Source organism: Thermobia domestica, chromosome 18 (genome assembly GCF_964235325.1).
Source record: "Thermobia domestica chromosome 18, izTheDome1.hap1.1, whole genome shotgun sequence".
NCBI classification, from domain to species: domain Eukaryota; kingdom Metazoa; phylum Arthropoda; class Insecta; order Zygentoma; family Lepismatidae; genus Thermobia; species Thermobia domestica.
The window spans coordinates 86500097-86514525 of NC_137471.1; the positions used below are offsets into that span (position 1 = coordinate 86500097).

The window sequence follows — 14429 nt, forward strand, 5'->3', positions numbered from 1 at the left end:
TGAAAGTAAAACGTAGACAAATTCACTAATGTTCAGAAGATGCTGTCTACAATGCACTGAGCAGATGTCCTAATGTTTCTTCATGTTCTCATAGAATACTATATATATATATATATATATATTATTTATTTATTTACTTACTTTGTAGTACTGAAGTTACTATTTCTATGTTCGTATGCTATAGAATGTAAGAAAGCACATCAAGAAATTGAACTTAAGCGGGAAAAGTACCATCTCTTTCCATGGACACACGTAACGATTTAGGGAACAGATGAAAAAGAAATAATCTCCCATGATGATAAATAGCTTGCTGTTACATACCAGAGCCATCTCTTTATCGTTCAGTTGATAATTTGACATAATTCATTGTAGTTTCATCAGTAATTACAATTTGGAGAAAAATAACAATGTTCAGTTGCTCTTAAAGGAGGGGGGTATTATATAGTATCGGGTATTTTGCCTCATATCACGGCGATGGTGTGAGCGTGAGACGAGTAATCCACATCGCAGTGGCAGAAATACATGCACGTGCTGCAGCAGAAATATTGCGGGAAACAGACAAAACCATTTCCTCTTCACCAATCAGCAAATAGTCGTGCGCGCAGTGATACAACATCGAGCTACGCGGTTTGTGTTTGAAGCCCATACCTTGTATTTGAGGATCTGCCCATACCTATCTTCATAATATGTACTCAATTAAGCCAAAAAACAACCGAGCATCGTCTGAGTCGACACGTCTGATTGGCTACTCTCGTTTCCGCCATGATTGTTGGCTCGAAACATTGCGATCTTAGTGGCGCGGATTGGGCAGAGTAGGTGTGGCAAAGCTGTGACGTGTGGCTTCACGATTTTGTTGTATGGGCAGATCCTCTATTTTATAACATCCTTGGTTTGAAGGGTGCATAGGACTGAAAAACGTTTTAGAAGCTATCAGCATCCTTCCGCGCCACGAGGACTATATAATATTTAAATCATATTTATTATTAGAGTATATTATGTACTGACTTGTGTATCATTAAACGTTGATAAATGCACTTCATTGTGTTTGTACGATCAATTTATAGGTTTTATACTGTGAATTACATAACACTAAATTCGTGTTTGAGATCCATGAGTTGCGTAAACTACTGTTGCTCACGTAATGAGTGACATTTCTTGTAACGTCTCGTCTCGATTTAAAAAAAAAATACTTGTTTTCTCGATTCTCGTCTCGTGATGAACAACTCTAATGAACAGCTGTAGGAAGGAGGTAAACTCTTTTGAGCTAAAAATTTATATTTTAACCTCATATTAGAGAAAAGTTTAAAGCAATAGGATACGGAGCCTAAAAGGTAGGGTTGATTAATATGAATTTACATAATTTATATAATAATGGATGTTTTTGTTCTCCTGAGGCAATTTTTTTTCTAATGGTTTTAATTTCTCCTAAGAGTTAAGCACATACTACTTGCAATAACAATGCAAACAGAAAACAGCAATGCCAACTCGGGGAGAAATCCCATTTTATGGGATGTTTGGGCCGGGCTTGGGCGGGCCGACTCTATTATTTCTTTGGACCGGGCCGGGCTTGGGCGGGCCGACACTGATTTCTCTTCAGGTCGGGTCGGGCTGGGGCCGATTAATTGCAATTCTTTAATTATTATTGATATTCGTTAAACGATAATTAGAATTAAGGCAAACGTTGTAGAAGTATGTCCGTGAAAAATGTTACAAAATGAAACTTCGAAAATTTATCGGGCCCGGGCCGGGCTTGGGCCAAGAATTTTAAAAAACCCATCGGGCCGGGCCTACGTACATTCGGGCTGGATTGGGCTCGGGCCGAAAAATTCGGCCCGTGCAGGTCTCTAGTCTGGACATTACTTTCTCAAATACGGATAAAGGGAATTTTCGTCAAAATTGACAGCATCTATGGGATTTTTCATACATTTATTTCATCGACGCAAAAAGAAAAAAAAAATGTCTATGAGCGGAAAGTAGGCTAATGGCACTTAAATACACATGAAATCTAAATTTTGTTATTGAAGAGTGCATGTTGGTGTGGAACGGATTCCAGCAGTAACTTGTGAATTTGAAAAAAAAAAAAAAGCACCAAGGAATGTACATTGTACTCTAGAATTTCTTTAAAAAATAATGAATGGAAGAAACTAAACTACAAACGAGAAACACAATTTTCAAAACGCCCCACATGAAATAACTTGAGAATGATGTTTTGTCCAGTTTAATAACGTCTAGTAAATACCAGGGCAGAAAAAACCAAAGAAAATACTAAATTTAGCAACAAAATGTACTTGTTTTTATCAACGTTTTCAATAGTCTATTTTAGTTAAGAACTATTCATTCATCAAATATTTCACAAATATACAACTTCGGAATTTACGAATAATTCATTCAAATATTGAAGAAAGTAAGTGACATACGATAATTTTAATTTTCATATTTTATAAATTTCGATTTATTTATTTGTAATTAGTATAGCACATGGAAAATTTAAGAGCAAAATGGGAACTTCTGCCTTTCGATAGCATATATTTCAATCATGCTAGACCCTAGCTATAGGAGCTAAATACACGGTTCTGATTGGCTGAAGTTATCCGTTTCTCGCCACGTAGCATACATATAGCACAAATCAAACGCCTATCGCCATCGGTTCTCGTTTCGGAGCGTGTTAGCGAACGGACTAGTAATGAAAATAACTTTTGGCGTGAGCTCAAACCCGTCCCGAGGAAAGTTTTTATTTTATTTTATTTTATTTTATTGAATTTTCATAATTCTTTTAGCATTAAAATTTGATAAAAAAAATAATACTAATTTGTCTTTGGAAGTAATATGTAATGCATTAAAAGTGATTCACTTACGCTAAGAAACAGTTGACTGAGCGTCAGCGAGCGAAGGGAGTTAAAACAGGGGCGTCATTTCCGACTTCGCTTGAGGAGGGCAAGAGCATCACTGACGTAAGACTTTCACCTTTTTGTACTAATATATTAGTAGACAATCGATTATTAAAGTATACGTAAACCTCAAACTCTTGGGAAGCAATTGCCTCCTCCTGCCCCCCTAAATGACGCCCCGCAGGCCTCGTTTTGTTCTTCCTTTACCCCCATGATAATGCCCAGTTACATTACGTCACACTCGGGTGGTCCAACTTCGAACCTCATCCGCTTCCTTGTAACCAAAATGGATATTTTTTTTTAGGGTAGCGCGTGAAAACAATATGCCTCATGTTCTTATGAAACGTAACCAAAACATAATTATCTTTTTATTTTTATGAAAATACAAAGTGACAATTTTCTTCTATTACTTTTATACACAATACATGCACCAGAAGGTTAAGACAATCGCAAACTGCAACAAATCAGAAACGTGTATTTAGTTCCTATTGCTACGTTCGAGCGTGAGAAAAAAAATGTCTTTTGATATGGGATTAAGTTCCCGTTTGGCATCGCTGACAATCACAGTTACCAGCTCCTAAAAGTCAGAACACTGCTTATTCATTTTTTCTTTTTTCGCAAACTGTTGTATTACTTCTTCGTTAGTGAGATTTTTCTTGTTGCCTACTTTCCTATAGATCAGCGTTTCCCAACCGGTGTGCCGCGGTACACTGGTGTGCCACCAATGGACCGCTGGTGTGTCACGAGGAAATCGAAACAAAACTATTAATTCTATAGCAACCAAATTGCAAGACATAGGAAAAAATGTATATTTTTGTATTTCACATTACTATGAATTTCTACCATGGATCGTAATTGTAATTGTAATATATTATTCTACATCAATTACTGTATAGCAGACAGTATTTCGGCTCGTACACATTTCCATGGTTAGCTGCTATGTTACGCTTCAATTGAGAGTCATACTAACACCGAGAAATGGAAGCACTTGTACGGTAAGCGTCAAGTGAACGTTCGTAGAACACTCATTCGCACGTGAATGACAGAACACCACTTTGTTCAACAGGTGTGTTTTGACTTCGACGCATCGCAAGCTGTGTGATTGCAATAATATGCACTGGTTTTGGTTAAAACAGCAAAGTTAAAAATGAAATGAAATTGAGTTTTACGCCCCACCGTTATGCCGGTTAGGCTAAAGGAAACGGTGATGATGAGTAATGAATGAAATGGTGGAATGAAGAAAGTGGAGGAAACGGGAGAACCCCGAGGAAACCCACGCACACGGTGTTTGTCCACCACAAATTCACTTGGCGGGGCTGGGATCGAACCCGGGACCCCAAGCACCAGAGGTGAACGCTCTACCACTGAGCCACCGCGGCCCCCAGCAAAGTTAAAAGTGCAAGACATTTGTTTGTTCGTTCGTTATTTAGTGATCTTCGTTCTTAGTGAAAGGTTGGATACAGTTTTCGAAAAAGAAAGCGTATTTTTAAAAATCTGAGTCCTATATTTCATTGCAATTGTTTTCTATTTTAAAATTAGAATAAAAACTAAACATAATGAATTAGCATAGGGGAAAACCAGTGATCGAGCTTTCATCCCTGTGAGATCAGTAATCACAGAAAAAAAAATTACCATGGTATTTTATATTTGCAAATAATAATAATAATAATATCGCAAGTTGAAACAGGTTGGGAAGCACTGCTATAGATACACAAAACGATTTCATGCGATTTTCATAATATATTCACATTTAAGAAAAAGACGGGGGGAACACACACAATGGGTTTTTGTTCTACATCTACCCTTCGTACCTAAAGTAAAATAAGAAATAAAATGCACGCCATTCTTCAGGAGAATTCTTGTAGAAGCATGAAATTCGAAGCATTCTCAGTTACAAAAATGTTATGAGAATAACATTTGAGAGCTAAAACGGAAGACAGAAATATGGTTGATATTTTTTTAATTAATTACAGGGAGAAAATGCATGACAAAGAATATTATTAGTTATAGTTGCATGATCTGTCATCTGTCCGGAGAATATATCCATACTTTTCATTCCGCTCATAAAATATACATGATCGAGCTTAGTTAAGTACTGAAAACAAAGAAAAAGAAATATGCGACAAGAACTACGTCTAGAGGCGCTGATGTCAACTTCGTTAAGACAAAAACACAAGAATGCAGCACATAATATTCAATTTGTTCTAATCATTCTCCTTACTTAATAATTCTTTACTGCTTATAATCATGACAAATATGCAGCAGCTTTTAAGGGAAAACAGTAGATTAATTATTTAATAAGCTTGGAATGAAATTAATGAAAGAAACTATTCAGAAATGAAACAATGCCACGAAGAAATATTTATCGGTTTTCTTTTTTAATAAAAATGAGTGACATTTTAATAAGCGTGTCTGAGATTATATCAAAACAGATTTGAATGAGAATAAACGTAAAGAAAATATTTACGATAATATTGGAATTAAAAATCCCATAAACAAAATTATTTAGTATTCTAACAACTACAAAACTTTTCAGAAGTTGTCATAAGAAAGACGTACCAAAGAAGCTAATACAGGACGACAGATCATGAAGATAATAAGGAAAAGAACATACAACATGCTCGGGTATCATTTTCCGCACTCCGACTAGATCACGGCGTTGACAAAGGGAAGGCAGAAGGAAAACCAGGAAGAGGAAGACCAAGGATAGAATATCTAGATGCAGTTATGAAGGAGGGACCTTATGAAAGTATAAAACAGCTCTCCTAAAGGAGAGAAAAGTTCTAAAATTACCATGTTGCCAACCAACCTAGTTGAGATGAGAAAGAAGAATAATTTTATTTACCAACAGACCATACCAGCCAGCTTTAAAAATTTTTACGTAAATTTAGACTATTCGACCATACCAGCTGGCTTTTAAAGTTTTAAATGAACTTAGACCAGCCGGCTTTACAACGTTTAGTTAAACTTAGGTCACACGACCATCCCGGACGGCTTTAGAAGTTCAATTAAACTTAGACCAAGTCAGCCACCTTTAAAAGTTTTAACTGAACTAAGGTTGCACTGAAAGTTTTAATTGAACTATATACCTACGTTATGCACTAATTAAAATAATTATTAATTTACGCTAGTAAGAAGATTGATTACTTGCAAAACAATGTGTTATTACCGTATAGTCAATGAGTTATTCGTGCAGAGTGTACACCAAGATACTTTGTTCCAAGTCTGCATAGATAAATGGAGGATGGTGTATTCTACCTAGTTTGCTAGACTATAAGCAAACATATAATAATATATAGCATTACGTTCAAAAATATGTAGGACCTACATAAAGTTTGTCATCTAAAAGATAGTTTTTATAATATTCAAAAATATAAAAACTGTCAACATTTTTTTCCTTTTCACGAATTTACATGTACGAAGCAAAATATATGGTCCACTGCACTAAACTTCGTCACTCCTATTTCTTACAAAAAATCGTATCAGTTCACACTTACTCCTAAAACACTAATTTATGAAATATAAACAAAACTATAAAACGCATTTTGGACAAATTTCACTAGAAGAAGACTCACCCCATTGGGTGAATTACCTTTTGTGGACTTTTTCATTAGAAATCATTTCAGTTACAGAATTATAGATCTACGTAAATTACACATTTATTTATGAAATATGTCCAAAATTGCCCGCACAGGCCGAAAAGAACTCGTCTTCAGGCCCGCAACCAGAGGGGGGAGGCTAGCGGGGCCTGGCTCCCCTTAACTTTACGTGGTCCCTCCAGACCTTAACACAAAATGCTATTATTAATACCAAAAAAAAAAAAAAAAAAAAAACACAATTTAGCTATTTGTACGAGATTTTTTAATGACTTGGCCCTCCCTAACATATTTATGGCCCCCTAAACCTCTGTGGCTGGTTGCGGGCCTGCTCGTCTCCAAGAGTAAACTACACTTAATAACACTTTATAGGTTTTTCCCGATAAATAACATACGCTGTGTACCATATTATAAGATAAATGAAATATTGGTTTATGAATTATAAATAAAATCGCTGGAGTCATATTCGAGAGAAGTCACATTAAAAAAAAAAAAAAACAGTAAAATATTTGTATTTTCGTAAATTAGAAGGATAATTAAAAACATTCCTAAGGATCTTATAAAAAAAAAAAACTTTAAAAATTGTCTGGACACGTTGAACAGTATGGCCTCTAGACATATGATATGCATCGGGTACAGACAGAGGGACATTCAGACAAACAGAGGGATGAACACCTAAAAATAATTTTCTCGGTATGTAGGAGCTATGCAATGTGTAAATTTGATGAAACCTCCAATTCGATTATTCACGACCACCAGCCATACTTTGTTCTGCTCTGCTGTCATCGAAAGCCAAAATTATTTCACAAGAATCCGGACTTCAGCCACACAATTGATTTTACGACTGAATTTCATTTCTAAAACACACACACACAGTCAAAGACCACATAGCTGCATATTATTACACTGTGTATACATGCATGTATATATCTGCTTAAATTTTTTGCAATACAAACTAAATTATTTGATATCTCGTACTTATGGTTTACACACAAAAATTACCTGATTATACGTTTTGCGTAATCGTCTTCGGTGCGAGAAACTCGAATTGGATCCCACGTTTATCTGTAGGTTCACGTCTCATATCGCCTTGGTCCTGAACGGGACACTAAACTCCATGTCAACCAACCAACGAAAATCACCTAAGGATGCATTTCCGTCTTATCATTTAATGTGGAATAAGAATGAAAGTAAAGTTTGATTTTCGTCCGAAATTCGTAATCATCATAATCATAGGTATTCTGCCATCATTGGCAGGTCATTTGCTGCAACTGAGAAGCTTCCATGCTCCATGAACTTTAGCTAACTTCTTCGTCTTCACGTACGATTTTTCTGTTTTGATATCGTCCATCAATGTAGCCTCCTTCATCCCCTCCCTCTCTTCCCTGCTACCTTACCTTCTACCACGTCCCTCATAATACAGTCCTTTCTTAGCCAATATCCCAAGCAGTTTTTCTCCCTCTTTTCAATAATATCTAGAATTGTTCTTTTCTCTCTTACCATCGCGAACATTCAGCTAATTCTCTCAATTCTTCTCCACACCTACATTTCGAATGCTTCCAATTCTTTTTCATCATTTTTGCGTTCCGGTAGTGTCCATATTTCTGCCCCATAAAGTACAATACTAAACACAAAGCATGTTATGAGTCTTATTCTCGACTCTTCATTCAAGGTTCCACAAAATAATATTTCCTTCCTCCTAAAGTCTCTTTTTACCATTCATATACTTGCTTTTACTTCACGTTCGCACTTCATATCATCACTAATAATTCTACCCAGACATAGGAATCTAGTTAGCTGTTCTATTTTTTCCCTCTCTTACTTCCATATTCGTAACCAACTTACTCTAAAATATAATTTATAAACTCAGACTCAAGGTGACCAGACGTCCCGTTTTAGCCGGGACAGTCCCTTTTTTCTAACAGTTGTCCCGTTTTTTCTGATTCTCGAACGGGGCGCTTAAATGTCCCATTTTTAAGTAAAAATGACCTAGGTGTCTCGTAATTATTATTCAAAATATAAATCGCCAATGCAAATTCTCCCTTCCGTACCGCAACTAGTACAAGGTTCAGCCGTGAACTTCTGAATTTTCAAATGGGAATTGAGTATTCGTGGTTCAAGTGAGAATTGAATGGGAATTCTGAGTGTTCAACTAGTTCAAAGAATTGTTGGGTAGAACCTGCAATCGGGAACCATTATTTGTTGTGTGGTACACGCAAAGTTAGAAATGGTGTGTTATCACTCTTACTTGTGTATTTTGTAAATTGAGAACACTGCTGAGTCCCAAAATGCAATCTGGAAGTCAGTTTTCTTCCCCCCTCCCCGTAGCAGATTCGTGTGCGTCCCGTTTTCGCAAGTGAAAATTCTGGTCAGACTCCTTGCTCAGACTCCTAATTTCAAAAAGGGTGTTCAAGTAGTTTCGCTTTCGGGAAAGCTAAGTTTTTCTACTCCTTTGTATGACTAGTCTGATAGATGGTGGCTGCTTCATACTTATGCATAATTTTGAAATTGTATTAGAAATAAGTAGAATAGTACAGTATTTCTTATTTCTTAGAAGAGATGGATACATTATTAGAAAACGTTAACTCTGTTGTTTTAATGAAAGCATATAATATTAATCTGACGATTTTATGCAAAATTAACCCCTCTTGCCTATTAAAACACACATTCAACTTAGAAAAAAACGAAAGAAACATTTTTTTCTTCTCACCTTGAGTAGTCCAATGCCCTGTAACACGTCGACCTTGGACCAGGGGCTGTATTCTTCGTATACGCAACTAGAAATAAACGTGCCACCTGCCACTCAGGCAAGCAAACTCGAAATACACACAACAGGTTGTTCTAGCATTTCTACTGATAACGTATTGTGTTTGGTATACATAAACTACAAAAGTAATTCGCGATCAAATAGTTTTACTTAATTATTTATTATTTATTATTATTATTATTATTATTATTATTATTATTATTATTATTATTATTATTATTATTATTATTATTATTATTATTATTATTATCTAGCCTATATTGGTTAAAAAAGCAGAAGGGTTATTGCCACAGAAACAAAATTTGTCTGCATTATTAATATCGTCATGCCTTCTTCTTGTCTCCAGACTTCACAACATCGACACTATACATTCCATGTGCTGTGCTTCTCTAAACTTGACTACGGACTTCATTCGTGCCACGGAAAATTTGCGGACCGCAACGCAATGCAAAAGATGCATCGCCGTGGCTTAGTAGTAGAGCGCTCACCTCTGGTGCATAGGGTTCTTGCTTCGATCCTAGCTCACGCCAAGTGAGCTTTATAGTGGACAATCACCATGTACTTGGGTTTTCTCAGGGTTCTCCCGTTTCCTCCCACTTTCTTCATTCCACAATTTCTTACCACCACCGCTTCATTTAGCCTAGACGGCATAATCATGGGACGTAAATACTTTATTTACATTTATTTATTTGCAAAAGATGCAGCGATCAATTGTAAGTGTTAGGGCGATTATCGCAAACTAAAACACAAACTCTGCATTGCGTTGGCGCAAACCACTACGGAATACGGAAAAGAGTACAGATGAATTGTAAGATCAAATTTTCATGGTACATCAATCATTTTCATGTTAAACAAATATAGTTTTATTGAGGAAGTGTACAAATGTATGTTGAGTTAGAAAATTTTGGGGGATTCGGACCGGACCCAGTGGGCCCCCGTGGGTGCGTTCCTGCACCATATATGTATGTGTGTGGCTTGTGGGTGTACGTGTCAAAACATTGTTTTGGATTCATTAATTGTTGAAAAATATTTACTTGTGTTGATTTCACCCATTATGCTTACTTAAAGTCTGTGTTACATTCAATAAGTCAGCTTTACTAACGTAAGTATTGAAGTCCATACGACTGTATACGAGTACTTCCTAGCTGAGGTATAGACCCTTAATGTTCCTAGTGAAACTGTTTCTCTCATCTGTATACTATGAAGACATAATGACAGAAAACCCATATTGGCATTGTGTGCTGGTAGTGACAAAAAGCGTTGTGCTCTCTCAACGAATGTAGTGGACAAACACCGTCTGCGTGGGTTTTACTCGGGATTCTCCCGTTTGTTCCCACTTTCTTCATTCTACCATTTCATGAATACTCATCATAACTGTCACCTTTAGCCTATACGTATAATCGTGGGACGCAAACGTCAAAGGTTTCAATTCACTGATTTTTCTATTAAACGGATCATCTAAATTGTTCAGCAACTGAGAACATCATTGTGCAAAATTAAATTATATATCATCATACAGGTTGTAATAAAAGATACAAGTGGTATCATTTTTAAAGAATCAAGGCAATATTTTCTATTCTTTAAACGGGCAATCCCGATTTAATCGGGACGTATTAGTCACCCTATGCTTGCGTTTCCATTTAAGTGATTTATCTCGCCCATTTTTAACACATCATTGTCATATAAGTTACAATATATATATATATATATATATATATATATATATATATATATATATATATATATATATATATATATATATATATATATATATATATGTGTGTGTGTGTGTGTGTGTGTGTGTGTGTGTGTGCGTGCGTGTGTGTGTGTTTAATGTGACAGTCAACGTATTAAACATTTCAATTTTGTTACATTATTATCACGAGGGACCAAGGTTATGAAATGTATTATACATTAACGTAGGCTCCGACCAAAGATTTGAATTTGGTGCAGATGGCATGTGCATAGACCATCATACAAAATTAATCCTTGCAGTATAAGTAGTTCTTTAGGATTAGAAATAGGATTTAGATTTCTGAGCTTTCGGCATCTATGCTCATGTTAGCCCGTCACATATGAGGGATGAAGTTCCTCGGAGAACATATTATCCGCTGAAATGGAAGGAAGAAAGAATTGGGGAAGGAAAGAAGCGGCCTGGGGACATTATGCTAAGTACCATCCCGGCATTTCCCTGGTATGAATGAAGAAAACCCCGAAAAACCTCACTCAGGCAAGATGGCTGACCTGAAAAAGCTTTCACACTTTTTTCGACAGTGTCCCCACCGGGAATAGAACCCAGGTCGGCTCGAACTACCTGCGCCCCAGCCTCCTTAATTTAAGTAACTCCCATAATGGCTCACAAGGCTAAACCTACATCGGAATCAAACTCGGGATTATGTGTGAGATTGTCTGTTACATTAATAATTAAAATAACACATACTCAGCACTTCTAAATAATGTTTTTTTGTTACAGAACCACAAGACATTCATGTCTATCATAATGATAGAATGAATAGCTTCTTCTTGCTCTGTGAATGTAAGCTCTTTATTTCTGTAGAAGGTTGTCTCCATGGAATTCTTTGTTTTAGGGATTCGAAAGGCACAATTAATTTTCTATCAAGACTTTTCTCCATCTTATATATATATATATATATATATATATATATATATATATATATGCATGGAAAATCAACACGAAAATGGAAGAGAAAAAGGAACAAATATAAAAAATAAGGAAGACACAGTCATTGTATCTGGAGCTCTAAGTTCCCCAGTTCCCTATATCTATTACACCAATTACATTTTTTTTAAATCCCCGCAACACAATTTCTTCCCTCTTCAATTCTTCTTTCTTGTTTTACTCATTTTCCTTCTTGCTTTCATTTTGTTTTCTGCCTGTCTTTCTTACCTTTCGCTTCGTAACCTCCTTCCACTTGAAGCGCGCCTTCTTTATCTAATCTTTTGAGAAATTGAAATTAATACTTTTACCTTCTTCTCTTAGTCGTTGTCAGCTTCCTTCTTTGTGGAATAAGAAAGAAAGAAACAAGAGAGAGAAGAAATTATTATATTGTTTCGTTCTTATTTCTTCTCTCCTTTATTCTTACCATTTTCCTCTCGACTCTGTTTCTCTGCTTATCAGATCATCTTGAAATTAAATACAATGACAATGTAGGAGGAAACATGTCATTCCCTCTCTCTCCCGTATTTTGTAAGAGAACAGAACAGAGCAGTGGGGAGGCGGAAGAATGAATAAGAAGCAAGCAAGCAATCAACCCTGAATTCTAATATGTCGAATTCAATAATTTGTTTAGTGTAAACACACTTTAATATTACTTTTTTCTTCTTTCCATAAAATTGTTCTCCTAAAACATTGAAGAGAAAGACATTTCAATAATTTCTAGTTTTCTCCCCTACTTTTTCAAAATGCTAGATATATTGCAATAAGTGTTACAAAGGGTTTCAACCAAACTCATAGCACAATATACAGTATGTCTATGTGTTTTAAGTTTTAATTTAACGTTTAACAGTTAGAATAAAGAGCTAGATGATAACTATAAATGTATGATTGGCTGATTGCGTGGGGGTTTTAACGTACGTTTCAGCAGCGACGCTCTTTGAGACGTGGATCCGAACTACATGAACTCACGCTGAGGATCGAATCCGGATCTCCTGTGTGCAAATGTATGAGTATCGAAGGGGTTGAAAGAATGAGAATGTAGGAGGAAACAGGAGAACTCCGCGAAAACCCGAGAACACGATGTTCTCCACCACAAATTTATATAGTACTCTGGGGTTGAACTGAAACCCTTCATAGCAAAGGTACTTGGCTCTATCAGTCAGGATGTATATACAATACCCCCATCCCTACAGCAGAAGACATGCAGGTGATTATTAATTATCATAACTTAATATTTATGCTTCACAGAACTGAAAGTCACATACTATATATATATATATATATAAATGAAAGTCACTATGTTCGTGATTTCATACCTCTTGACCCACCCAACCGATCTCGATCAAATTTTCAAAATAGATGAAGTTAGGGTCTGTGATGGCTTTTATCATTTCACTTTGACGATACAACGTAATGAAGAGGGAGGGGATATATATATATATATATATAAAGCTCAATAACTCTTGAACCACGCGCTTGATCTCGATCACATTTACCACATAGATGAGATTCGGCGTTCGGGACTAGGATTTTTTTTTTTTTTTATCATTTCATTTTGACAGTGCAACTTAGGGGCGGAGGAATATTTAAAAAAGGATCGAAAATGACCGACATTAGTGTTGAATCCATAGTTTTCGGGGTCACTGAGGTTAACAGTAACACTTCTGATGCTGTTTAAATCCAAATTCAGTCCAGCAACTTAAGGGAGGGGAGTTAGTAGTGTCAAGTCCATAGTTTTCGGGGTAACTGAGGCGAACAGTGACACTTCCGATGCCGTTTAAATCCAAAATCAGTCCTTTGTGTCCAGAATGAAACGTATTTTCGTGCGAAGAACTTCTATTCTGCTAGTACACTATATATAAGTAATGATCAAACATCTCCTCTAAAAGATGAAATGGACGAAGAATATCTCAACAAAGAATGAAATGAAGGAGAAGAAACACAAAACAAATATACGATGAAGCCTAAAGGAAATGAAAGAAGACGAGAAGTAAAGAAACGTTTGTTGCAAATTGACCAGTCAATGTAACCAACCGATTGACTATCTTCTTTTCTCCTTATCAGTATTATCAAATAACGACATACAGTGTACGTATGCATTTAGTCACACATACATACAAAAGCCAAAAGAAAAGAGTACTCTTCAATATGAATATGTAATGAGGTAGTTTCTCCCTCCTTCTTCCCGCCAAACAACCATTCACTCACTGACCATATGTGGTCAGTGGTCAGCTAAGCTTACGAATGGAGAAAGAGAAAAAAAGGAAACCTACCCCTGATCTTCCTTTCTTGTAAGTATCTATTGTTAAGTTATTTTTGTAAAGGACAATGAATATCAATGCCATACATAAAACGCAACAAGGCGTTATTAAGAGCATGATGAACTTGTATGCAGACAACGTCAGATGTTTCTTTTTTTTTTTTTTATCTGTGTAATAATATGTACAAATGGAAATGTCCGTTGGTTAGAGGTGGGAAAGCTTATGATGTCTTGACTTTAA

At 36.1% G+C, this 14429-nt stretch overlaps 1 protein-coding gene and 1 long non-coding RNA gene across 5 annotated transcripts in view; one reads left to right on the forward strand and one right to left on the reverse strand.

Moving 5' to 3' along the window:
• LOC145675747 (uncharacterized) overlaps positions 1–9344 on the reverse strand; it is a 37726-nt gene extending 28382 nt beyond the window's left edge. The window contains exon 1 of the long non-coding RNA XR_014129206.1: positions 9195–9344. This is a non-coding gene — a long non-coding RNA (uncharacterized LOC145675747). The remainder of the gene's footprint in view (positions 1–9194) is intronic.
• The window catches only part of LOC145675746 (uncharacterized), a 190565-nt gene that overhangs the window by 100632 nt on the left and 75504 nt on the right, over positions 1–14429 (forward strand). The gene's annotated exons all lie outside the window — the stretch shown is intronic.